Raw genomic sequence first — 11,867 nt, 5'->3', positions numbered from 1 at the left:
TTCTGCCAGCAAAAGGCCCTTTGGACTCAAACGGCAACTCTCTCCTGGGTCTCCAGCCTGCCGACCTACCCTGCAGATTTTGGATTCGCCAGCCTCCACAGCTGCATGAGCCTAATTTCCTTAAAAATCTCCATGTTATTTTATACCCACCCCCCCCACGCCCCCACATCCTATTAGTTCTCTTTCTCTGAAGAACCTAATACCTCATACGAGGCAGCATTCACTTTCTAAGAATCAGGGCTTAGATGCCTTTTTTTTTTTTTTTCCCTTTTATTTTAGGGCCGCACCAGGCTTGTGTCGCTTAGCCCATTGTCTTCCAGGTCCATCCATGCTGTAGCAGCACGGGAACTTCCTGAAGGCACTTCCATTCAGAATGCAATCCCTTGTAAAGCTGAATGATATTCCACCATATGAATGATATTCCACCATATGGATACATTGTATCTATGCATTCATCAAAGGACACTTTCAGTTGCTTTTACGGCTTGGGGATGCTGAATAATGCTGCTGAGAACATGGGGGGAGAAATATCTCTTTGAGACCCAGCTTTCAGTTCTTTGGGGTGTGTATCTAGAAGTGGAATTGCTGGATCATATGATACCTCTATGTTCAGTTCTTTTGAGGAGCTACCGTGTTGTTTTCCACAATGTCTGCACCGTTTCACATCCCCGTGACCATTGCTCAAGAGTCCCAATCTCTCCATCCTTTCCAAGACACTTTATCTTCTCTCTCTCTTTTGGCCTGTCTTTCTTTTATAGTAATGGGTGTGAGGTGTTGTGTACTTTTACTTTTCAATCTTTTATTTAAAGCCTGTTGTCTCTAAAAAAAAAAAGTTTGTTTTGTCTTTTTATGGTCACATCTGCAGTACATGGAAGGTCCCAGGCTAGGGGTCGAATCAGAGCTGAACTGCTGGCCTATGCCACCAGGCACACCTGGTCCTTAACCCACCGAGTGAGGCCGGGGATCGAACCCAAATCCTCATGGATAAGAGTTGGGTTCTTAACCCATTGAGCCACAACCGGAACGCCCAGTAGTAGTAGCCTTTTCTTTTCTTTATTTATTTGTATTTTAGCCTTTTCTAGGGCCACTCTCGCAGCATATGGAGGTTTCCAGGCTAGGGGTCTAATCGGAGCTGTAGCCACCGGCGTAAGCCAGAGCCACAGTAATGTGGGATCCGAGCCGTGTCTGCAACCTACACCACAGCTCGCGGCAACGCCAGATCCTTAACCCACCAAGCAAGGCCAGGGATCGAACCCGCAACCTCATGGCTGCTAGTTGGATTCGTTAACTATTGAGCCACGATGGGAACTCCAGTAGTAGTAGCCTCAATCTCAATGAGAAAAAATGAAAATAGTCTCAATTCTGATGATGATGGAAGGTACTTGTTATTCAAACAGTACACATTACAGCAAGGCATCCTGCAATCACAGGGATGTTAGCAAATGCAGGCAGCGCGATTCTTCCTCTATCCGGAAGCAGGGATCTTAGGGAGGTGGTGTTTCCATGGCTGTGTCCCCCCCTTGAGGCTCAGCCTTCAGCCCTGTGGGTCTGGCCCTTAAGCGGGGCTGGGAAGCAGCTTCTCTCCACTGGAGGGCGTCAGCCTCCTTTGTTCGGATCATTCTTTGGTGATCCAGGGAGGCCTCCATTCTTTTCCCTTGGGCTGGGCCACCGGCCTCTATTTTTAAGCGCTCTATGTTGGCCTTGGGCATTCAGGCCTGGAGACCCCACTGCCCAAGAAACAGCATATTCTTTCCAAGACCTTGGCCGAGACCACCCCCCACCCCACACCCCCACTCCCCAGTCAAGTTCCTGCCAGAAAGCCGGCTGTGAGGGCTGGGTAAGGCAGGTCACGTTTCACAGAGCGCTCAAGGGCTTTGGGGGACAGGGGCAGGGAGGTGAGGGGGAGAAAGAATGCCTCGGTCTCCTCATATGTTAAGTTCTCAAAACTAAAGTGAAATTTTAAAAGAAAAATGCATTTATCTACTTTACCCTTCCTCTAGGGTACTTCCTAAAAAATTGAAAACTGCGGGGAGCCCCAGGAAGCCATCCCCTCTGCTTCCTCCCTGGACTTTGTGACTTCCTGGCAGCAGGTGGACATTGTAAACTTTAAGAGTCACCAGTTGAGGAGTTCCTATCGTGGCCCCGCAGAAACGAATCTGACTAGTATCCATGAGGATGCGGGTTCCATCCCTGGCCTGGCTCAGTGGGTCAGTGATCCGGCATTGCCGTGAGCTGTGGTGTAGGTCACAGATGCCATTGCTGTGGCTCTGGCTGTGGTGTAGGCTGTAGCTCAGATTTGACCCCTAGCCTGCGAACTTCCATACGGCAAGGGTGCGGCCCTAAAAAGAAAAAAAAAAGGCAAAAAAAAATAAAGTCACCAGTTAAAAGAGCAGACACCCAGGCCCCACCCTCAGACGTTCCAGCTCAGTAGGTGCAGGGTGTGGCCCAAGAACCTACTTTTTTGGCAAACACCTTATTTGATTCTCAGGCAGAGGATCCTCAAACCACACTTTGAGAACCTTTCCACAGGACAAGGTCCTCTGACGGCAAACACTTGATCTGAGGGTTCTAGGGAAGTGTTATATCCCAAGTGGGAACCGTCGGTGCAGGAATTCCACGCTAATATCTTAATTAATAAAACTAATAAATTCCATGTTCCATTTTAATATCTTAGCTGGAGACCAAGTTCTCTTGGAGAACCCCAAGCCCCTTGGGCAGCCCCCACCTCAGTTCTAACCCCTGCTATGCATGACCTGCCCCCACCACCACTTACTGCTGTTGATCTATGACCCCCCTGGGCCAGGCAGCCTGAATAAATTGCTTTCATTTATTTCATAGCTCTTGCAAGAAACTTTCCCTCTTGGGATAGAAGCCCCCAGTGACCATCTGGCTATGCCTTTTCCTCCCTAATATAGGAGCATCTTTCAACACCAACTCCAAACACACACACACACACACACACGCTGCAGCTCTAAACAGCTGTGACTATTCTGTAAGCACAGCCCAGCAGCCAGACTATAGCTAATTTTTAGGTTTGTCCCTGATGCCTTCTGCTCTGATGGTACTTGGTAAAAGTTGGCATCAACAAGTTTGAGAATCAGTCACCACCCTACCCATGTCTGGGAGAACCGGATTAGGACTGCTGAACAAAAATCCACTTTGGAGAGCTTGTTGAGCAACAAGTGATTGGGAGGGGGACTCTGGCACCTCTTAGTCTGACAGAAGTGGTGTCTTTAGGAGTTCCCTTTGTGGCTCAGTGGTAACAAACCCCATTAGTATCCATGAAGATTAGGGTTCAAGCCCTGGCCTCAATCAGTAGCTTAAGGATCTGACTTCGCAGGGAGCTTTGGTGTAGGATCCAGATGTGGCTCCGATCCGGCATTGCTGTGGCTGTGGTGTAGGCCAGCAGCTGCATCTCCGATTTAACCCCTAGCCTGGAAACTTCCATATGCCTCAGGTGTGGCCCTAAAAAGCAAACAAACAAACAAAATGGTGTCTTTAGGACATAGCAGCACAATGTACCACATCTTTAGGACACATAAGAAGGAACACACCCCCCACACACACACAATGCCTGATTTCCCATTGCCAGCTACTCCAGGCTCCCAGTTTTCAGCACATCCTTGCTTGAATCTCATACTGATTCCTAAGCCTCTGGGTAGTAGTCCTCGGCTGCCTGCACCAGGCATGGTTTTGAGATCTGAGACTAAATCTGTCACCGGTTTGTCATTACCCAGTTCTGAGCCCCCATGTGACTCCAACATCCGAGACAGCCTCTAGGAAGACTGCTCCTGGGCCTGCCTCTGGGAGGCTACCCCACTCCCTCCCCATCGAGCATCTGCTCATAGACACAAATGGAAGCCAACAAAAACAGCTAGCTGGCAGCACAGAGAGGTTCTGAGTCGTGGGGAAGGGGGATCACAAGGCAGCCTGGCCCTAAAGAAGGTGGGTCACTGTGGCTCAGTGGCTGGGACACGAGGAGGCTCCCAAGAGACAAATGCATGAAGCCATTACTTATAATGAGAGATAAGATCAGATACTTATATCATCTCAACCGGCTCATCAGGCAATGGGAGGCCTCTCTTGGGTGGGTATGGCTGAGAGCAAGCATGGTGGGAAAGGTAATTCCAGGGTACATGACAGAGGGTCTCTGCTTGCCTCAGTCAGAGTGGCTCTTCCTTCCATGACTCCACCAGTTATTATTCTGGAGCTTGCTCTGACTGGTCAGTGCCTCTGCCACATCTGTTAAGTGTTTCGAACATCACCCTTAACAACAGGTGCGTGTACATCTGCTGGAAGAGTCAGAGTTTCTAGGAGCCTGACAGGCAAACCCTCCCCTGGACAGACTATAAGCCCATCATTAGACTTCATGAGGGTCTACTTGGTTAATTTAACATCTAGCACATAGTAGGTGCTCAATGGCACGTGATAGGTGCTTATGATATTGCATTCAGTCAACCAATGGTGCCTGGCTGGGCTCTGCCACCTTTGCCCCCAGGCTTCCCTTTTCTGGTTTATTACTCTCCCAATTGTGACATTCTTTCTAAGCCTACACCAGGCTGTCCTGGGAGGCAAAGTGTCTTTCAGGTGACCTTGCTGACTCAACGACCAGTATTTTACTGAGCACCTACTAGATGCCAGGTTTGGGGGATACAGCAGTGAGTAAAATAGTCGTGGTTCCTGCTCTCCCGGAGTCAAGCCAGAAGAACAAGTCAGGCATTAAACACATGAGATGAGTAGTATGGATGGTGAAGGACCAGGTTATGGGAGCACATGGCAGAGGAGGGCGGTCTTTTAAAGAAAATGCTGTTTCAGCTGAGATTTGAAGAGTTCATTGGGTGAGAGGATGGGCGCAGGAGAGGTAAGATAAGGAATAATTCAGGCAGAGCTCACAGCATTTATGGAGACTTAGGCATGGGACAGGATGAGCTGTGACACAGCAGCAGGAGAGGAACTGCAGAGGCGGGCTGCAGGCACTTTGAGAATTTGGGGTGAGGTGGCCGGACAAATGCATCCTGCAGACCTCCAGGTCCATGGAGCACAATGGACCAAAAGCTCCAATCTCCACACTCTAAAATCTAGGGAGGTGCCCGGTGATCTAGTGGTTAAGATGTGGTGCTTTCACTGCTCTTTCCCCTCTGCTAGGACATGGACAGATGAATAATGGCCCCCCGGAGTTGTCTGTATCCTAATCCCCTGAACCTGCGACCATGTCACCTGAGGTGCTAAAAAGGCTCTTGCAGATGTCATTATATCAGGACCTTGCATAGGGAAACTGTCCTGGATTATGATCTGCGTGGGACCAGTGTAAACACTGGGGTCCTTAAAAGAGGGCCAAGGAGAAGCAGGGAGCAGTAGGAGATGCAACAACAACAGCAAGAAGTTGGAGTGACGCAAGGAAGGGACCAATCTCCAGATGCAGGCGATCTCTAGAAGCGGGAAAAGATAAAAAAATGGTCTCTTCTAGAGACTTCAGAAGAATTACCAGACCTTGATTTTACCCTAATGATATTGACTTTAAAATTCCAGAAATATAAGATAATAAATTTGTGCTGGTTTTTTTTTTGTTTGTTTTTGCTTTTGCTTTTTAGGACCTTGTCCGAGGCATATCAGAACTACACCTGCTGGCCTACGACACAGCCACAGCCACAGCCACGAGGGAGCCGAGCCACGTCTGCGACCTACACTTCAGTTCATGGAAATGCCGGATCCTTGACCCACTGAGCTAGGCCAGGAATCAAACCTGTACCCTCATGGAGACTAATCAGATTCGTTTCTGCTGTAACGCAATGGAAACGTCCAATTCGTGCTGTTTTAAGCCATCAAATTAATGGCAAGTTGTTATAGCAGTAATGGGAAACTAACATACAAACTAACTGCACCACACCTTACCTTTTCAAGAGACAGCAAATAACAGATTTGGAGTTCCTGCTGTGGTGCAGCGGCTTAAAGATCCGGAGTTTCCACAGCCATGGTGTAGGTTGAAGCTTCAGCTGGGATTCAGTCCCTGGTCCAGGAACTTCCCTATGCCATGGGTGTAGCCAAAAAAGGATTAAAAAAAAAAAAAAGAAACAGGTTTATATGTGGTATATACTTGAGACGAATGTAATATTGTAAATCAACTGCATCTCAATTTTTTTAAATAGCAGATTTAAAATAAGTGAATGATATATATTAATAATATATATATAATGCCTATTTTCAGACAATTGTGACTAAAATAAAGGGCCATGTAAAGTGCATATGGGTCATATTGGTGACTCTTTAACATCTTTTGGATAAATACCTTTCTTATTATTAGTCTTTTAGGCCAGAACTACATTTCCCAGGACCCCTTGCAGCTAGGTCACAGGCAAGTGACCCAGGCATCGCCAATCAGATGTACCTTTGTGAGAAGCACCTGGAGGAATTCTTTCCTGGGGGCTCAGTGGAGCAATCATTGAGATCTCAGAGCCACAGGGGTGACAGGGGCAGAGGTCCTGGTGATGGTGTCCTATCTCGGTATCTAATATGCCAACGGCACCTGCACGCCAGCAGTGGTGGGAAGATGATCTGGGTTGCTCCAGGCTGTAGAGCCTCCAGACATGATTTTCTGGACTTCCTGGAAATTCTGTAAGCCACACGATATCCTTCAATAAATCAGCTCACTACTTAGACTGTGGATTTTTTTGTTTGTTTGTTGGCAAGAAGAGGTTGGAGTGATGGAAGGAAGGGTGGCTGACACATCACCTCATGCTATGGTGGTAAGTGGCCGGGCAGTTTTAGCAGCTGGAAGGTGTCAAGTAGCTGGGCAATTTTAGCAGCTGGAAGGCGAAGCATTTTGCTTTTCCAGCCAGGCAGAATTATTCAGTAGGATTAAGCGATGGAGGCCCAAGTGCACATTGGTTCCCAATTACAGCTGTAGAGCATCAGGGCAGCCGCAGAACAGCTGGTCCTCTTTAAGCCTTGAGCAGCCGTGGAGAGACACCAGGGTCCAGATAATGAGCAAGGAGAGCTTCAGATGGGTTTTTTCAGGCTGCCAAAGGGCCCACCTGGGGGAGGTGAGGAATGACTAACCTAGGTTCCTCAGATGCAGGTGGGAGCTGCTAGCAGCAGCAGAGTCAGGTCTCCCCCAGGGGCTAGCCAGGCCTCATTTCCGGTTTGGGGAGCAGTGCCTGAAGCATTCCTGACTTTTCTGGGGCTGAGAGCTCCCCTGGATGAGGCAGCCAGATGTGAGCTGAGCCTTGACACACATCCCGCTTCCAGGAGCTCAGGCTCCGCCTGGAACACTGTCCGGGAGATGACAGATGTGCCTTCTTCTTTGGGTCGGCTTCAGATGAAGTCATCCTTTCCTTCTGGACTCTGTCAGGATGAGTCCCTGGTATTTCTGAGTCACTTGACAGTTTACAAGCACTTGGGAAACCAGAGGTGCTGTGCGAGTGCCTCTGTGCATGAGATTTTATATCGCGCCTTTGCTCCTAAGGATGTGCTGGAAACCCTGAATCGAGATGGTTGAACCCCCCGCCCCATGCATAACTAAATAAATAGTGCTTAAAAAAGGGTCTTGACCCCCAAATTAAATCTCATGTAAGACTTTTGAGAATTTAAGGAGCCTAAAATAAGTGGAAACTGTGAATGGATGTTCAGGAAGGCAAAGGAATTTTAGCTGCTGTGACATCAAATCCGCATCACTGGATGATCCCACCACCTCCAGGGGATGCTGACGGTATTTGCTTGGATCTTCTAAGGGACAAACAAGTAAGGCAGAGTAGTTTTTATATGGTTTCATTTGAAGAACGCTAGTGCCGGGAAGATTTTTTTTTCCTTACAAAATATTGTCAAGGAAAGGTTTTCTGATGACCGATGCCTAAGATCTACCCTTATCCATTTTTATTCCTTTAAGACTAAAATATGCTCACCCGAAGTCTCTAGAAGGGAAACCTTAAGACTGGGTCCTTAATTTGTAGTTTAATAGTAATCAATGTAAGTATTTGATCAGATCCTTTCCAACATCCCTTTAGTAGAGCAGTTTCCCATGAAATTAGTTTCAAGTTTTGATTCGGGGGTGGGGCGAAGGTAAAGAGAACATGAACTGATGAGCTAATTCCATTGAGGAAAAAAAACGTACATTCCCAAGGAACCCTTTCTAGAAGGAAGCTGGAAAGATGTCGTGGACACATCTGCCCTTCCTTAATGCTGTGTGTGCTTTATTCATTACCCTGGGAAGTTTAGCTCCAGAGAGACCTTGCTCTGGGCCTGACCCTACCAGTTAAAAGTTCAAGTAGAATGCTTATAGTAACTAAAATTACTGCCCAGTGCAATACAGAAATCAGTGGTCCATGTTAATGGTGCTTTGTTGATATGGCTGCAGTTGACTGAAATCATTGCAGGTGTGGACACAGTGAGTTCTATGTGAACGATAAAGTCTAGTTAATGCTTCTCTTCCCCAAGTGCATGTTCACGTAAAGCAGAGGCTGTAAGGAAAGGTCTCTATCTCAGGGTCCAACCAACCACTTGGTAGATGTGATGAACACAGGAGAGCAAGGGCCAACCTTCCAATCGAGGGCTCCTTGAGTGACGATCCCCTGTCCCCACAGCCACCCAATTCACCCGTGGGGGAGGATCCCTGTACCTTTCCACACCTGCACCAGGTGCATGGCGTTTCTGATGTGAACATACCTGGTCTGCCTCTGTACCACACAGACAGGCTAAATAGTGTTCCTGCTACGGCTCACCCAAGCCTGTCTCTTTCTCCGGAGCTGGATCTCAGCGCTGGGCAGCCCCTGGAGCTCTTACCTGTGGCCAGGTGGGAGGCATTTGACAAATGGAACTCGCTTAGCATATCCACCTACCCACCACACCCCCAGTTCCCCCAAGACAGCCTTCTTTTTTTTTTTTTTTTAATCTTTTTGCCATTTCTAGGGCCCCTTCCCTCGGCATATGGAGGTTCCCAGGCTAGGGGTCTAATCAGAGCTGTAGCCACCGGCCTACACCACAGCCACAGCAATGTGAGATCCAAGCCGCGTCTGCAGCCTACGCCACAGCTCACGGCAACACTGGATCCTCAACCCACTGAGCAAGGCCGGGGATCCAACCCACAACCTCACGGTTCCTAGTTGGATTCATTAACCACTGCGCCATGACAGGAACTCCCCAAGACAGCCTTCTTAACACTCTTAGAATCCAACTTGATACTCAGAACCTGAATAATGTGTAAGCTTTACACAGATCACCTGCGAGGTGGGATCCTGCGGCCTGAAGGTAGGAAGTCCTGAGGCAGTTTTCCCCAAAGCCGGGGCGGTTGAATTCTGAGACGATCTAACACGTTTTATTGTTGGTTTCTGCTCTGAGGTGACCCCAGCCCTTCCCGTACCCCAGGAAGCAGGATGTAGTCACTCTTCAATAATCTCTAAAATCCCAAGAATCACCTACTTGACATTCTGAAAATGATAGCAAACGTGTTTTTAAGTATTCCAGCAGGAGGACCTGGTAACGCGTATCCTGCTTTGGAACTAACAAAACATCCCCTTTAGCCCTTGGCTTCCTTTCCCTCCCGAAGGAATTTGCTATTGTTTGTAAATATAATATACCCCTAACATTGGCTGTATTTAACCACTCTTCAAACTCAGCCTTTCTGATTATTCTTAGTAAGTCTGCTTCGACTTTGGGGGGAACCACCTCTATTGAGGTATAATTTACATGCAATACAATGCACCTGTTTTAAGTGTACAGTTGAATGAGTTATGACAAACTCATTGTGTAACCACTGCCATACACAAGACATAGAATATTTTCCATCATCCCAAATGTTTCCTCACACCATTTTGCTGTCAATCTCCCCCTCCCCAACCCCAGTTCCAAGCAACTAGTGATCAGCTTTCTGCCACTATAGTGTCTCTAAGGTATAGATTAGTTCTAAAGGGTTTGACTTTAATGAGACTATACTGTAGTCAATAGAGTTCTAGATGATCCTAGAGCAGCTAGATGATCCCTAAAATCCTGCAAGGGGACAGCATGAGACAATTTTAACATGGAAAAAATTGCTATTTGTATGCTCTTGGAGCCACATGAAATCTATCCCTCTGTGGACTTGCTTTCTTTCATTAGTGTGGTAAATTGTTTTCAAAGATGGCGCCAACAATTCCATCCTCCCAGTGACCTCACACTACCCCTCTCAGCAAGCCATGGAAAGTTCTCTCTCCTCCCCTTGAATTGATCTCCCCCTTGTGACTTGATTTCACCAAAAGAATGTGCAGGAAGTGATACGCTGCCAGTTCCAGGCCCAGGCCTTACACGACCTGAGAGTGTCTGCTTTTGGCCTCTTGGGATTGGGCCACCATGAATAAATAATCTCAGGCCAGAAAGCTGAATGACGAGAGCCTGCTTGGGGAGAGGCCCGGTCTTCCAGCCCCAGCTGTGGAGCCAGACGTGTGAGCAAAGGCATCTTGGACGTTCCAGCTCCAGCCAAGCTCCCAGCTAAACGCAGCCACAGGAGTGACCTCAGCCAACTCAATGCAGAACAGAAGAGTTAACTGCCCAGCCAAACCCAACCAAGCTACAGAATCATAAGAAATCATAAGTAATTAGGGAGTTCCCATTGTGACTCAGCAGGGTAAGAACCCAACTAGTATCCACAAAGATGCGGGTTCGATCATGGCCTGCCTCAGTGGGTTAAGGATCCAGTATTGCTGTGAGCTGTGGTGTAGGTTACAGACACCTCTTGAATCTGGCGTTGCTGTGGCTGTGGTGTAGGTCAGCAGCTGTAGCTCCGGTTGGACCCCGAGCCTGAGAACCTCCATATGTCTCACATGGGGCCCTAAAAAAAGCAAAAAACGTGTTTGTTAAATCAATCAATTTTTGTCTGAGTTATCAGCCTATTTCATAGGCCCATTAGGTTTGGAAAAGCCAAGACTGATGCTCAGGTCTCCCCCAAGTGTGGACAACCCCCTGGGACGATTCCTGGGGCATCACGCACACTCTCCAGACCAGAAGGGGCCATGGGAAATTTCATGTGGAGGTGAATTATCAGCCTGTCATGGACCTGACCTTCAGCCACCACTGAACCACACGGTGGGTGATCTTGGAACATCAACATAAACCTGTCACTTGCCTTTCTTTCCTGAAGACCCCATCATCTTCAACCAAATCCCCAGGTCATGGAAAAAAGATTTCCTCTAGCAGTTACTCATTTGAATTGGGGAGGACTCCTCATGGGATGTATGTAAATTATTGCTCTAAGTGTTTGAATAACCAGGTGGTAAAAGCCAGGGGACCAGTGTTTCCTGATAAATATAGGCGGTCAGCTGCCAGCAGAGGCTGTTTTGAAATGGATACGGCAAGGGGAGAACAAAAAGACTTAGCCTCTATTTCACCCCAAGTTTCCACTGGTTGGGGTGCTCCTGAGAAGGAGGAGGACAGGGACACGAGGAATGTCCTGTTTGGGGGCCAGAAGATGCTTCTCACCTACACCTTAATTTTTTAGTGTTTAGAATGACCCCAGCACATTTTCTGGGTCTTCGTGTTCCCTGTACGTGCATTTGAGGTGGGTTTCCATAGAGTCACTCCCAGAAAACACAGGAGGGGGAAAGACATGGAATTGTGGCAACCCCAGTTCTCTTTCTGCAAGAAGGGCCACAAATGAGTGACAAAAACAAGGGAGACCAGGAGTTTCTGCTGTGGTGCGATGGGTTAAGAATCAGGCTGCGATGGCTCAAGTTGCTGTGGAGGCGGGTTCGATCCCCTGCCTGGTGCAGTGGGTTAAGGATCCAGTGTTGCAGCAGGTGCAGCATAGGCTGCAGTTGCAGCTTGGATTCAATCCCTGACCCGGGAACTTCCATGTGCCATGGGTGGGGCCATTTAAAAAAAAAAAAGAAAAAAAAAGGACAAGG

The sequence above is a fragment of the Sus scrofa genome, chromosome 10, assembly GCF_000003025.6.
Source record: "Sus scrofa isolate TJ Tabasco breed Duroc chromosome 10, Sscrofa11.1, whole genome shotgun sequence".
Taxonomy (NCBI): Eukaryota; Metazoa; Chordata; class Mammalia; order Artiodactyla; family Suidae; genus Sus; species Sus scrofa.
The sequence above is the reverse complement of the archived record's forward strand: the minus strand, read 5'-3'. Positions refer to the sequence as shown.